Consider the following 13,612-nt stretch of genomic DNA (forward strand, 5'->3'; position numbering starts at 1 on the left):
GGCCTTGATCAGATAACCCGCTAAGATAAGCAAGAACCTGATTAATCATCTTTAGGGTAGGTTGGGGTGGTAATTCCTCATTCTGCAGTTGCTCATTCTCCCCTTCCTCACCTTCTCTTACTACTTCCTCAGTCGATGGAGGAGTCACCGCCCTAGTACTAGCTGCGCCAGGTGCTTGTCCTTTTCCTCTAGAGGACGTCCTCCCGCGACCTCTACCACGACCTCTTTCCACTGCTACTCTTCGAGCTACAACCTCAGTGGCTAGTTCGGACACATCTTGTCTTGCCAGTGTTGGTGTTGGCGTAGTTGTTGCTCTAGTTCTAACCATCTGCAAAATAGAGTGAAGATGGTCAGATACAAATTTGTATCACCTAGATACCAATTGGATCCAAGTAATAGCACGAAAGAAAGAAAGAATGAAATTTTCCTAAAGTCTTATAGCCTCTCAAAGAAAAGTAAAGGCGTCCCCCTACCGTTCCTCAAGACTCTACTAGACTCGTTCTTGTGTGACGAGACCAACGAACCTAATGCTCTGATACCAAGTTTGTCATGACCCAAAAAGGAGCCGCGAGTGGCACTCACACTTACCCTCTTATGTGAGCGAACCAACCAATCTAAACCCAACATTTCAACCATAATAAACTAAAAATAATGCGGAAGACATAAAACTCATTACTATAACCAATAAATAACTTCTAAAATTTAATACTTATTATTCCCAAAATCTGGAAGTCATCACTACAAGAACATTCTATCCTCAATTACTAAATCTAAGAGTATCTAGGAAGCTAAATTAAGTAAACAAATGGTCCATGTACGAACTTCAAGGACATCAAGACATGAATGAGAGAGAATCTAGTCCGAGCTAGGAATAATAGATCACCCTGAAATCTGACGTGATAAAGACTGGCTAGAGTTGAGGACGAGTTGAAGTCGATGGTACGTTTGCTGCACTCCACAAATAACAAAGAGAAACATACAAGTAGGGGTAAGTACAAGGCACAAGTACTGAGTAGGTATCATCGGACAACTCAAAATAGAAAGCAATATATATCGAATAATAACATAAAACCAACAAAATACTTAACAGGTGACAACAACAAGTACCATAACCATTGGCCACAACACCAAGCACATCTATGAGGACTCAAGCCTCCATACCATACTCATTTGGGAAACAAGTCCTTTAAACCTGAGTATATTAGCATAATTCAAGATTCACTCTCTTAACTATCCTGGTGTCGGAACGTGACACTCCGATCCGCTTAATATTCATTCATCTTACTATCCTGGTGTCGGAATGTGACACTCTGATCCCCTACTACTATGTGTCAGTTCGTGACACCCGATCCTCTACTATCTTGGTGTCGGAACATGACACTCCGATCCCCTAATTCTACATTTCGGTTCGTGATACCCGATCCCCTAATCTCATTCTTTCAGTTCATCAAGCCTTCCTTTATACCAATCCATCATCATTACCAAAGAGGTTTTAAGGTTTAAGATTCAACAACCTCATCATGCTAATTCATCACAATTACATAATCACATCATGAAAGCACACAATTAAGCATATAGAAGACATTAGAATACTACCCAACACATATCATTCGCTATTAAGAGTTTACTATGAAATAGCATAAACCATAACCTACCTTCACGGAAGAATCGTGATCAAGCAATCTACTCTCCAATGCTTTGCTTTCCTCTTCATTTCTCCCTCTCTCGTTCGTTCTCCCCTCTTCTCTCTGTTCTTTCTATTTTTCCTTATTCAAACTCTTTTCTTTTACCCTAATTACCATATAATTAAGTATAAAAGATGGTAAAATTAACCCACTATTTATATCAAAGTTATCTCCTTTAACCCCCAAGTAATTAAATTATTAACATTAAACCACTAACTTTAAAATCATAAGCAGGAATAGTCTAAAACACCCCTTAAAAACTTTTAACAGAAATCCGACCCTGTCAGGGTTACGCAGGCTGTGAAGACCTGTCGTGCCTGCGACGGTCGGTCCTGCTACTTCTGTCACAAAGTTCAGAGACTCAATTACATTAAACACTCGGAGACGGTCCGTCGTACCTACGACGGTCCGTGCTGCCCTTCCGTTGTGAAGTTCAGAGAGTTGTTCTGAGTACCCAAATTTCCTGAGTCTAAGTGTTTTGGAACGAGACCCCCTCGACGGTCCGTCCTACCCATGACGGTCCGTCGTGGGATCCGTCGACCCAGACATCTATAACCAGAAATAAACTCTACTGCTCAAAACGACTAAACAGGTCGTTACAGTGGTTTAGTCTTTTAATTCACCTGGGGAATCTCTAACTGCAAAACAAAAAAAATCAGATCTAGGTTTAGGTTCCTCTTTTTCCTTTCCAACTATTGAAAGACTTGAAAATGATGGGATTGCAAGGTTCGAACAAGAATGCCAACAAGAAAGTGATGATGATTATTCTTTAGTAGATTGAACTGATACTGAAGAAGAAGTTGAACCAACTATCCAACAAGGAAATGAACCTTCTATTCAACAATAAGTTGAGCCAATTACCCAAGAAAATGCATAGGAAGACATACAGTGATTCTGTCTGTTATGACCAGTCTATTGACTATGGTAGTGATGTGCATGAGGAGTTTAAAATTGTTAAGGAAGATGTGAGAAAACTCAGAGAAAGTAAGAGGAGAAAGAAAAAGGAAAAACAAAAGGTTTTTTAGGTGATGTTGGATTTGATGAAGGGTATGAGGATATTGAAAAAGGCAACAAGAATTTCAAGGGTAAGCTAACACAGGATGAGCCATACTATGACAATTCTGACTGTGATAGTTTTCAAAGTAATGAAGAAGAACCTGTTTATGATGATTAACTTGAAGGAGGGAGTTTAAGGGGGAAAAAGAAGAGTAAGAGTAATAGGGTGGTATATGATTCTTCTTGTGATATTGTAACATGGCAGTGTGGTTTGATATTTGAAAGTGTAAAGCAAATTAGAGAGGCAGTTACAAAATATGCTATAAAAAAGGAGTTGAGTTATATAAGTATGTGAATGAGAGTACTAGAGTGAGAGTGAAGTGTAAAAGTGGTTGTCCATGGGTGTTGTATGCAAGCAACGAAGGAGGGAGTGAGAACCTTTACTATCAAGACATACAATCCAAGACACAAATGTACCAGGACCACCAATAATATTTTGTGTAATTCAAAGTTCTTATGCAAGTATCTGAAAGATAGGATTATTTTTCAACCTAGTATAAAAGGGTGGGAGATACAAGAATTGGTGAGGAAAGAGTTGAATGTTCATGTAGGCAAGACAGTTTGTTTAAAAACAAGAAAAAATATTTTAAAGGAAATTATGGGAGATCATGTGGCAGAATTTAACAGAATCCTCGACTAAAAGGATATGTTACTCCAAGCAAATCCTGGTAGCACTTGTTTTGTGAATCTTAAAGATTCAGAATCAGGAAATGGGATGAAACAATTTAACTCTTTTTATATTTGTTTTGATGCTATGAAAAAGGGTTTTCAACAAGGATGCAGAAGACGTATAGGGCTAGATGGGTGTTTTCTAAAGGGAATTTGTAGGGGTCAACTTTTAGTAGCTGTTGCTAAAGATGCAAACAACCAAATGTATCCAATAGCATAGGCACTAATTGATACTGAAAGCAAGTTGACATGGAAATTGTTCATGACCATTCTGAAAGATGATCTTAATGTAGGAAATGGTTCCCAGCTAACTATTATTAGTGATATGCAAAAGGTAATTGAATATCTTTCTTTTGTTTATGTTTTCTGTAATTGCTCATTTAATTTGACTAAAATTTAACTTGCTTTTTTTGCTTTGCAACTACAGGGATTAATAGCTGCTGTAGATGAACTATTTCCAGAATGTGAGCACAGAATGTGTGCTAGACACATATTAGCAAATTGGTCACAAAACTTCAGAGGCTTAGAGAGAAGAAATAAATTTTGGGTTTGTGCTAGATCAACATTTGAGGCTCAATTTAAGTACAATATAAATGCTCTGTCCAAGCTGGGAATAGGTATTGTTGAATCCCTTATGAAATACAACAAGGAGACATGGTGTAATGTTTTTATTCAAACATTTTCATAGTGTGATAGTATAGATAACAACATGGCAGAGAGTTTCAATTCTGGATCTTGGGACCTAGGAACAAGACCATTGTAACTATGTTGGAAGAAATTAGAGTTAAGGTGATGAGTAGAGTGAGTAAGTCAAGACAATTTGCTGAAACATGGACTGATGGAATATCTCCAATGGCAATGATGATATTCAATATAAATGTAACAAGATCAATGCAGTGCAATATTGAATGGAATGGTGATGTTGGATTTGAAGTGTTAGAAGGGGTATACAAGCATACTTTGAACTTGGGTCAACAAAAATGTAGTTGAAGATCATGGGAATTAAAAGGTATCCCATGTGCACATTGTATAGCAGCAATGAATCACTTGAACATGGATGCATCACAAGCAATATCTAGTTGGTCTAAAAAAGACACATATATGAAGACATATTCTAATTTCATTCAACTAGTCCCAAACATGGAAATATGGTCTGAAAGTAGAAACCCAATGGTTGAACCACGTGAGGCAAGACAAATGCCTGGTAGGCCACGAAAGAATAGAAGAAGAGAAATTGGTTAAGTGAGAAAAGCTGGAAAGTTGCCAAGAATGGGGACATTAATGACATGTTCACCTTTCAAAGGACCAAATCATAACAAGAGAAATTATCCAAAAAATCCTAAACCTAAGTCTACACCAACACCCACTCAAGAGGTACATTCATATTAATTTGCTTTTATAAATAATGTTAGATTACTTATTAAATTTAATGTCTTGTTGTGTTCTTTTTCAGATCATATTAGTCCACCACTGGAAAAAAGAGTGGTAGAGGTAATTATGAAAGAACAAGCACCAGTAAGATTGGTAGAAGAAGAGGTGCAGGAAGTGGTTACAAGAAGAGGCCTAAAGTTGTTGGACAAGGTGTATTTGTTGCTGATACTTGATATATGTGTATTAATGTAAGTGTCTTATAAACTGTCAAAATTATATTTGTCTTCTAAATGTGAATCCCAAAATAACTATGCAGTTGATATTGCAGCAAGGATTGTCTAGCAGAAGGAGGGTTAATATTAGTGTGGTGATTTCTTTACATGTGACAGGCGATATTGGTTTTAAACCTACCAAGGGACTGAAGTGGAAAGGCAAACATGCCATGACTCAAAGAAAACTTCAAGTCGAAAGTGTTATGCGTCGTATTCAAACCAGATCAAAAGTTTGTGGCTGTTGGTGTCCAACCAAACTTGAAATAGTGTTTTATGTGTTGATGAATCTGTGGTTGTTCAAACAAACTAATAAGTAGTTACTGTTTTATGTTTTGCTAGTTAACTTAAGTTATTGTGGTTGTTGGTTGGTGCTTGTGTGGTTGTTCAACTAACTTTAAAGTAGTGATTGTTTTATGTTTTGCTAGTTAACTTAAGTTATTGTGGTTGTTGGTTGTAACAATGAAACACTATGATGCTTCTTTGTTATGATCAAGAAAGCACTAGTTAGGTTATGTTTGTTGCCTTCATGTTATTATTGCATGGTATCATAGTACCCATTACATGTAATTGTATTGATAAGCAAAAACAACAATAACATATATTAATAGAACACCAAACCAAACTAATCCACAAATTGAGTACCATAGAACCAAATGATTTTGCCTTAATAAAAATTGCATTAAAAAAAATTCAACGACACACTAAATAAAAGAACAATATCACATTGCATATCAAACTGATACCCAAAATCACTTTCAATATCCATTTGCACTTGAGCTGTTCTTCTTGTTTGTTGGTTTTCTTCAACAAACCCAAAATAACAATATTCGCTTGGGTCGGAAATTGAGGATCATACCACTCGAAAAACTTACAAGAATTTTGAAATGAGGACTGCATTCATAAAATCAAAGTTAAAAAAATGAAATTGCATAATACGAACTTGTAAAATAAAAAGCAAAAAAGGAGTAACAATACATACCCGATAGGGTCTAAAACCAAAAAATCTACGTCCGGGATTGTCATTTGTCCGAGAATTTTCAGAATTGGAGGAGCCCCACATAAACAAACAAGTGTCATGTTATTGTTCATGAATTTAGCAATAACAATTAAAACAAAAAAAGTGAGAAAAATCTGAAATTTGAAAAGGGAGAAGGGATAAAGAAGAATAAATAGATAGAGAATAGAGAGAGAAATATTCTTAAAATAACCCAAATATTAAAGAAAAAATAGATTTTTACGTATATTACCATTGTAACTTTATGATGTGGCAAAAAATTGCTGTCTCTCGCGCCTTGTAGAGTTTGATTTCAGTTTCTATGCCAGGTGGACGGAAAAGGTGTACCTGTAGAATGAATAAGCAAGTTCAGGGGGGTAATTAAGACAAAATAAAGTTTAGGTGTACATTGAATAAAAATCTTCAAGTTCAGGGGGGTAATGAACAACTTCAAAAGTATTAAGGCATAACATCAAACCTTCTCTTTGAATTCACAAATGAGTGGAACTCAGATGCAAAAATGTGAACGTATCGTTGTTGTTGCTGTTCTTGGAAATAGAGGAGCAATGAGCTCTGGTACTATGCTGCGACATATTTTGGGAAACGAGATGAAATTCTACCAACCTAAATCTCCAAATTCACAGTTTGAGCTCAGATTTGGAGAAATGGAGAGGTGAGAAATATGGAGAAGAGAGGTAAATAGAAGTGTTCAGTTCATGTCTTTAAAAATTAATAAAAGAATATTAGAAGGTACCACTTCCACATGGACTAATTAGAGGACTAACCATAAAGTATTGATGGACTAATTAGCTACGAAATCATATAGGAAATTGATGAAAGATTAATAGATCTCCTTATGTTTGGACATATATAACTCATATATTCTTAAGTATTGTGTTGTATGTTTGGATATCTATAATTATACTATTAAGTATTATATATATTCCGGATTCAATTACACTTCTTGAAAACTAAAATCCTAAAAACCCTCATTGAATATTACAAAATCAAACCTAAAAGCAGCATGCACACACCTAGACCTGATTAATGTCTTGAATGATTCCTTTCAACTTCAACTTTTGGGCGTCCTTGTGTTTGATCATGTTGTCTACTAACATAAAATCAAGTTCCAAGTCATATTCCTTATAGCCCAAGCCTAAACACTCGTAAGCACCACTAGACTGATCATCGGTTGAACATAAGTAGTGTCCGATATTCATTCCTTACTAAAATATGAAGGTGGCATTCTCAATCTAGCGGTGTGTCCAGAACAAGCCTTTTCTGCTTGCTTGCAGCATCTGGTTACATATAATACTACCATAGCTTTAGCATGATTGTTGGTCTTGCATTGAGCAACGACTCAGAATGCCATGATACGATTACCAGTGGCATCCTAATGATTTCTCCTATACCAGGTCTACAGTTTTCATGGATGTTTCTCACAGTTAAATATATTGTAAATATCTTGTATTATGGTAAATTAGTTACTACTATATTCTCATTACTAAATTGTAGTCTTTGAGTCCTAATTTTGTAGCCTTATTTGTTGCTATCTTTGTGTATTTAAGGATCAGTAAAAAAGAGAGATGAAATCGAGGAAAATATTCTTTCATGGTATCAGTTGCTTATGGTTCTTCTTCAGCATACGCTCTTGATTCCACCTCCTTTCTTCTTCCCTTTCTTCTGTTTTTTCGCCGGCAATCTCAAAATTTTGGAAAAATCTTTTCATCTGTCTTTGGTCGTCTCTAATATCAAGAACCATATTCCCATCACTCTTGAGATGGAAAATGTTCAATACTCTACGAGGTCGGTATTATTCAAAATTCATGCTCATTCTCACAGAGTACTAGCCCGTATTGTCCTTCCGAAAGAAGGTACGTCCAAACCACCTTCAACTGATCAAGAGAAGGAATTGTGGACTACTCCGAATTCCATGGTTCTTTTATGGATATATGCCACTATCTCTAATGATCTCCTGCATACCATTATTGAGCTTGATTCGATTACTATGGAGGCCTGGGATAGGTTGCGAGACATTCCAGGACAACCAACATTCCGGTGCTGTTGCTCTTGAACAAGAATTCTCCACCACTTCAATGGAGAATTTTCCCAATGCATCCTCTGACTGTCAGCATCTTAAGTCCCTCAATTATCACTTGAAGAATGTCGAAGCGTCAGTTTCTGATAGCCGGATGGTGTTACACATGGTTGGTGGCCTTACCCGAGCCTACTGTGGTGTGGGAACGATTATTCATCAAAGAAATCCACTTCCTCCCTTTTACAAGGCTCGCTCCACGCTTGTTCTTGAGGAAACCGGAATTGAAAAGGAGGCGGCATCCAAATCTGCCATGGTTATAGCCTCATCAGATGACTCCTCCGGTCATTTGACAAACACTAGTCAGTTCATCGAACAACAAGCGCAACCTGCTGGGCAAGGCTCCGGTGCTACTCAAGCTTTTAATATGTCCCCTTCTTTTCGGTAGCAAGTGTATGCTTGGGGATATGGCTGGCCCATTCCTCCTTGCCCTTACCCAACTCAAGCATGGACTAGGCCTAGTACTCCAAACCAGCAGGATAGACTATTGGTCCCAAGGCCACGAATTCGGCAGTCTTAGATGGCGTCTGGACACCAGCAAAAGTCCGATTCGATGGCTCCTACCGATATTCAGGCTGCAATGCATACTATGTCCCTTAATTTGCCTGATCCGTCTTGGTACATGGACACCAGGGCTACTTCTCATATGACTTCCTCTTCAGGTAACATCTCGTCTTATTTTTAATTTAAGAACTCATTCAAATAATAATATAGTTGTTGGTAATGGTCATAAAATTCCTATTCTTTATTGCAGTCACACTTGTTTTACTTCATCTAGCCCGACCCTTTCTTTAAATAATATCCTTCATTCTCCTAAAATCATAGAAATTTGAATCTCTGTTAGAAAATTCACTACTGATAATTCCGTAACTGTTGCATTTGATCCTTTTGGTTTTTCTGTAAAGGATTTTCAGACGGAGAAGCCAATAATGAGGTATTATAGCCGGGGAAACCTTTACCCAATTACTACTCCAATCAACAATCAAGTTACTTCTACTTTTGCTGCAATTTCTCCTAAACTTTGGCATGATCGATTGGGTCATCCAGGTGCTCCTATTTTAGATGCTCTTAGGCACAATAAAAAAATATTGATTGTAATAGATTTTCAAGTTCTAGTGTTTATGGTTCATGTGTTTTGGGGAAACATGTGAAGTTGTCGTTTGTTTCTTCAATTTCTAGTACGACTTTGCCATTTTATATATTACATAGTGATCTTTGGTCATCTCCCATTTTTAGTTCTGCAGGACATCGTTACTATGTTGTATTACTTAATTGATTTTCTATTTTTTGTGGACTTTTCCTTTAGCCCGAAAATCTGATGTATATGACACATTCTTTGTTTTTAGGAATCACATTCTCACCCAATTTGAACGTAATTTTAAAAACGTACAATGTGATAATGGGAGGGAGTTTGATGATGGTCCATTTTTGGAATTCTGTAAAAAACATGGCATGTCTTTCCATCTCTCTTGTCCTCATACTTCTTGCCCATGCCTCACTTCCACCTTCTTTTTGGCATAATTCCTTACAAATGGAAACCTACCTTCTAAATATTCTTCAGAGCAAATTGTTGGAAAATAAATCTCCTTTGGAAATTCTTTATGAAAGCGAGCCTTCTTATTCTCATTTACGGGTTTTTGGGTGTTTGTGTTATACACTTTTTCCATCTCCCACTATTCATAAATTGCAACCCGGATCTACTCCGTGTGTATTTTTGGGATTTCCCCCGAACCACCGTGGCTATAAATTCTATGATTTATCCTCTCGTAAAATTATCATTTGTAGACATGTTATTTTTTATGAGAATTCCTTCCCCTTTGAAAAGTTACATACTCCTTATCCACAATGTAATATTTTGGACTCGGGACTAAATTCTTATGTTATTCAACATTTTAGAAATTCTAATGTTGCGTCCAACGACCCTCCACATCCTACGGCCCATTCCCCGGCTCAATCGACTCCACCTAGCAGCCCCTCTTCCCAGCAAGCTCAACCCGCTTCTCTCCCTACTGAATATCCCAAACTTCCCCAAGGTCCATCCTCCCTTAACAGCCCGTCACCTCATTCATCACCCCATACTTCCCCTTTGTCCCAAAAAGATTCCACACCATCAAACAATTTAGCACCACATCCCACGAAATTTCCTCTCCAGCGGCAAAGAGTTGTGACACGTAGCCAAAATGGGATATTTCAACCAAATAAGAAATATTCTTTTGTTTCTGAGATTACAAGTTAACCTTTGCCTCGTAATCAAATTGCGGATCTCCGTGGATCACCATGGATGATGAATATGATGCTCTTATTAAAAATAAGATGTGGTAGTTAGTGCCCCGTCCATCAAATGTGAATGTGATTCAGTCTATGTGGATTTTTACTCATAAAGTCAAATCTAATGGTGTTTTTGAGAGGCATAAAGCACGTCTTGTAGGTGATGGCAAAACACAGCCGGATGGTATTGATTGTGGTGAGACATTTAGTCTGGTGGTCAAACCGGCTACAATCCTGACTGTTCTTAGTCTTATTTTTGTCCAAGGCATGGAAAATTCATCAATTGGATGTCAAAAATGCTTTTATTCATGGTGATCTTCAAGAAACTGTTTATATGCATCAACCCTTGAGGTACAGGGATCGTACTCATCCTGTTTATGTTTGTCTGTTACGTAAGTCTTTGTATGTCCTTAAGAAAGCTCCCCGGGCTTGGTATAAGCATTTTGCTGATTATGTTTTGTCCATTGGTTTCGCTGATAGCCGGTGTGACAATTCTCTATTCAACTACAACTAGGGTTTGGACATGGCTTACATTTTATGATATGTTGATGATATTATTTTTACTGCTTCTTCTGATGCTCTTCGGTGTTCTATCATAGCTCTTCTCAGTTATGAATTTGCTATAAAAAATTTGGGTCGTTTAAATTATTTTCTCTGTATTGTTGTCACTATACATAAGGGTGGTATGTTTCTTTCACAGCGGAAATATACTGATGAAATAATTGAACGAGCCGGCATGTCCTCATGTAAACCCACTCTTACTCCGATTGACTCCAAACCTAAAGTTAGTGCTAATTCTAATTCTCCTTATGCTGATCCTGCTCTTTATAGAAGTCTTGCAGGGGCTCTTCATATCTCACTTTTATCCGTTCGGACATATCTTATGCTGTTCAACAAATTTGTTTCCATATGTATAATCCGCGTATTGATCATTTTATTGCTCTCAAATGAATAATCTAGTATGTTAAGGGTACTTTGGATCATGGACTTCACCTTTAACCCTTTTCATTCTCCACTCTTGTCTCTTACACTAATGGAGATTGGGGAGGGTGCCCGGACACCCGAGAGTCTACATTTGGGTATAGTGTGTTTTTGGGAGACCACATGGCCTCATGGTCATATAAATGACAACCCACATTGTCTCATTCTAGTGCTGAGGCCGAATATCGTGGGGTGGCCAATGTCCTCTTCGAATCATGTTGGATTCATAATCTTCTCTTATAGTTGCATTGTTCGATAAAGAAAGCCACACTTGTATACTGTGACAATGTAAGTGCTATTTATTTATCGGGTAATCCAGTACAACATCTGCGTACAAAACATATTGAAATGGATATCCACATTGTTCGAGAAAAGGTTGCTCATTCACAGGTTCGTGTTTTACATGTTCCATCCCGTTATCAAATAGTGGACATTTTCACAAAAGGTATTCCACTTGTCTTGTTAGAAGAATTTTTGGAAAATCTTAGCGTCCGCAAACCTCCAGCTTCGATTGTGGGGGTGTGTTAAATATATAGTAAATATCTTGTATTATGGTAAATTAGTTAGGAGTATATATTCATTCCTAAATTGTAGTTTTTGACTCCTAATTTTGTAGCCTTATTTGTTGCTATTTTTGTGTATATAAGGATCACTAAAATAGAAAGATGGAATTGAGGAAAATATTCTTTCACTCACATATGTGTTGTTTTTGATCATACCTATCTCAGGTTTGATCCACGGAAAATAAGTTTGTACCTTTCAATTCTTGCACAATGTTCAGCCAATGTACCACTAGTGTCACAGTTTGGAGAGGCAGTGGAAATGGCTTTCTTTGTATTCCACAGTATATATCCTGCTTGAATTCACAATTTGTAATGATCGCCATATTTATGAGTTGTCCAGCCTTTCCATATTTCCCAAGAAACAAAAATTTATTGCATGTACATTTTTGGTGGTGCTTAAGTTCCATCAAGTACTGGAAATTCTTTGAACATCTCTCCCTCGGTCATTATCCAAGATTATTTGGCCATATCACTATCGCTGAAAACATGTTGCAAGGATTCTCATACAATTGGAAACTAAACGTTTTCCAAACCTGTGAAGGACTTCATCAAAAGTTATATGTAGCTAATTGTGATTGAGGCTCACAATGCATTTGAATGCTTTTATGTGCACTTTCATGATGATTCTATTGCTTGATTCACCAGAAATTTTCATAAATCAGGCACATATTTTAGTCGATTTGAATAAAATTAAAATCATTTAATTTATTTATCAAAAAGAATTACAGGTTTGACTAAAAGCATAAGAAGATTTTAGAAAATAAACAAGGATAAAATATAATTAGACAACACTTTCATTTGAATAAAGTGTTAGGCAACAACAACACATAGACCTTTGCAGGTAGAGAATCAAGAGTATATGCATGCAAGCTGATGTAATTTGTGCAGAGCAGGAAAAAAATGAACGCAAGAATGTAACACAAAATTGCAGAGTCAATATGCCAAATTATTGATGTTGTAACAAAAATATGCCAAATTATTGATGTTGTAACAAAAGATCAACCAAGCACGATTTACTCATATTTCATGATTATTTCTGATTTTTTTACCTTCTACGATTTACTACAAACATGGGTACAAATAATTTTTCAATTCTAATTCAACACAACGGATGATGAGACACTTCAGGTATTTGAACAAAATCACGATTGGTCTTCCCCATGCTATGGTGTATGTGTTTTTTCTTGTATTCTTGCTACACCTTATTTTGAATGATGCTAATGTAAAGTACTATTTGGATCACTTTCAGTCTAAAAATTACAATTTTTTTCCTATGGAGGGACAAAGAAAAAGTGGATACAAGATCAAATCAAGTTTTATCCTTCAAAAATTGGTGAACAAAATCAATGATTTGAAAGCAAGAATTAATGTTTTTTTTAATGATTTACTAGGTTTAGAATAATCTAATCAAGAAACACACATTTGACAATATGAGAGGTTGATATCGTTCACATGATAAATATATTATGGTGTATTGAGGGGTGTTTATGGAAAATGATATGGAGGAACAAGGAAACCTAGCTTCTACTAGCTAAAGAAAGAATAATATATCATCATATTGAGTATCTTATACTTCACATACACATGTACAAAACAATAGAGAAAATGATAATTTACAAACTCCATTAAATAGTAAGAATTTTACAATCTTTCAAGTT

Source organism: Solanum lycopersicum, chromosome 3 (genome assembly GCF_036512215.1).
Source record: "Solanum lycopersicum chromosome 3, SLM_r2.1".
NCBI classification, from domain to species: domain Eukaryota; kingdom Viridiplantae; phylum Streptophyta; class Magnoliopsida; order Solanales; family Solanaceae; genus Solanum; species Solanum lycopersicum.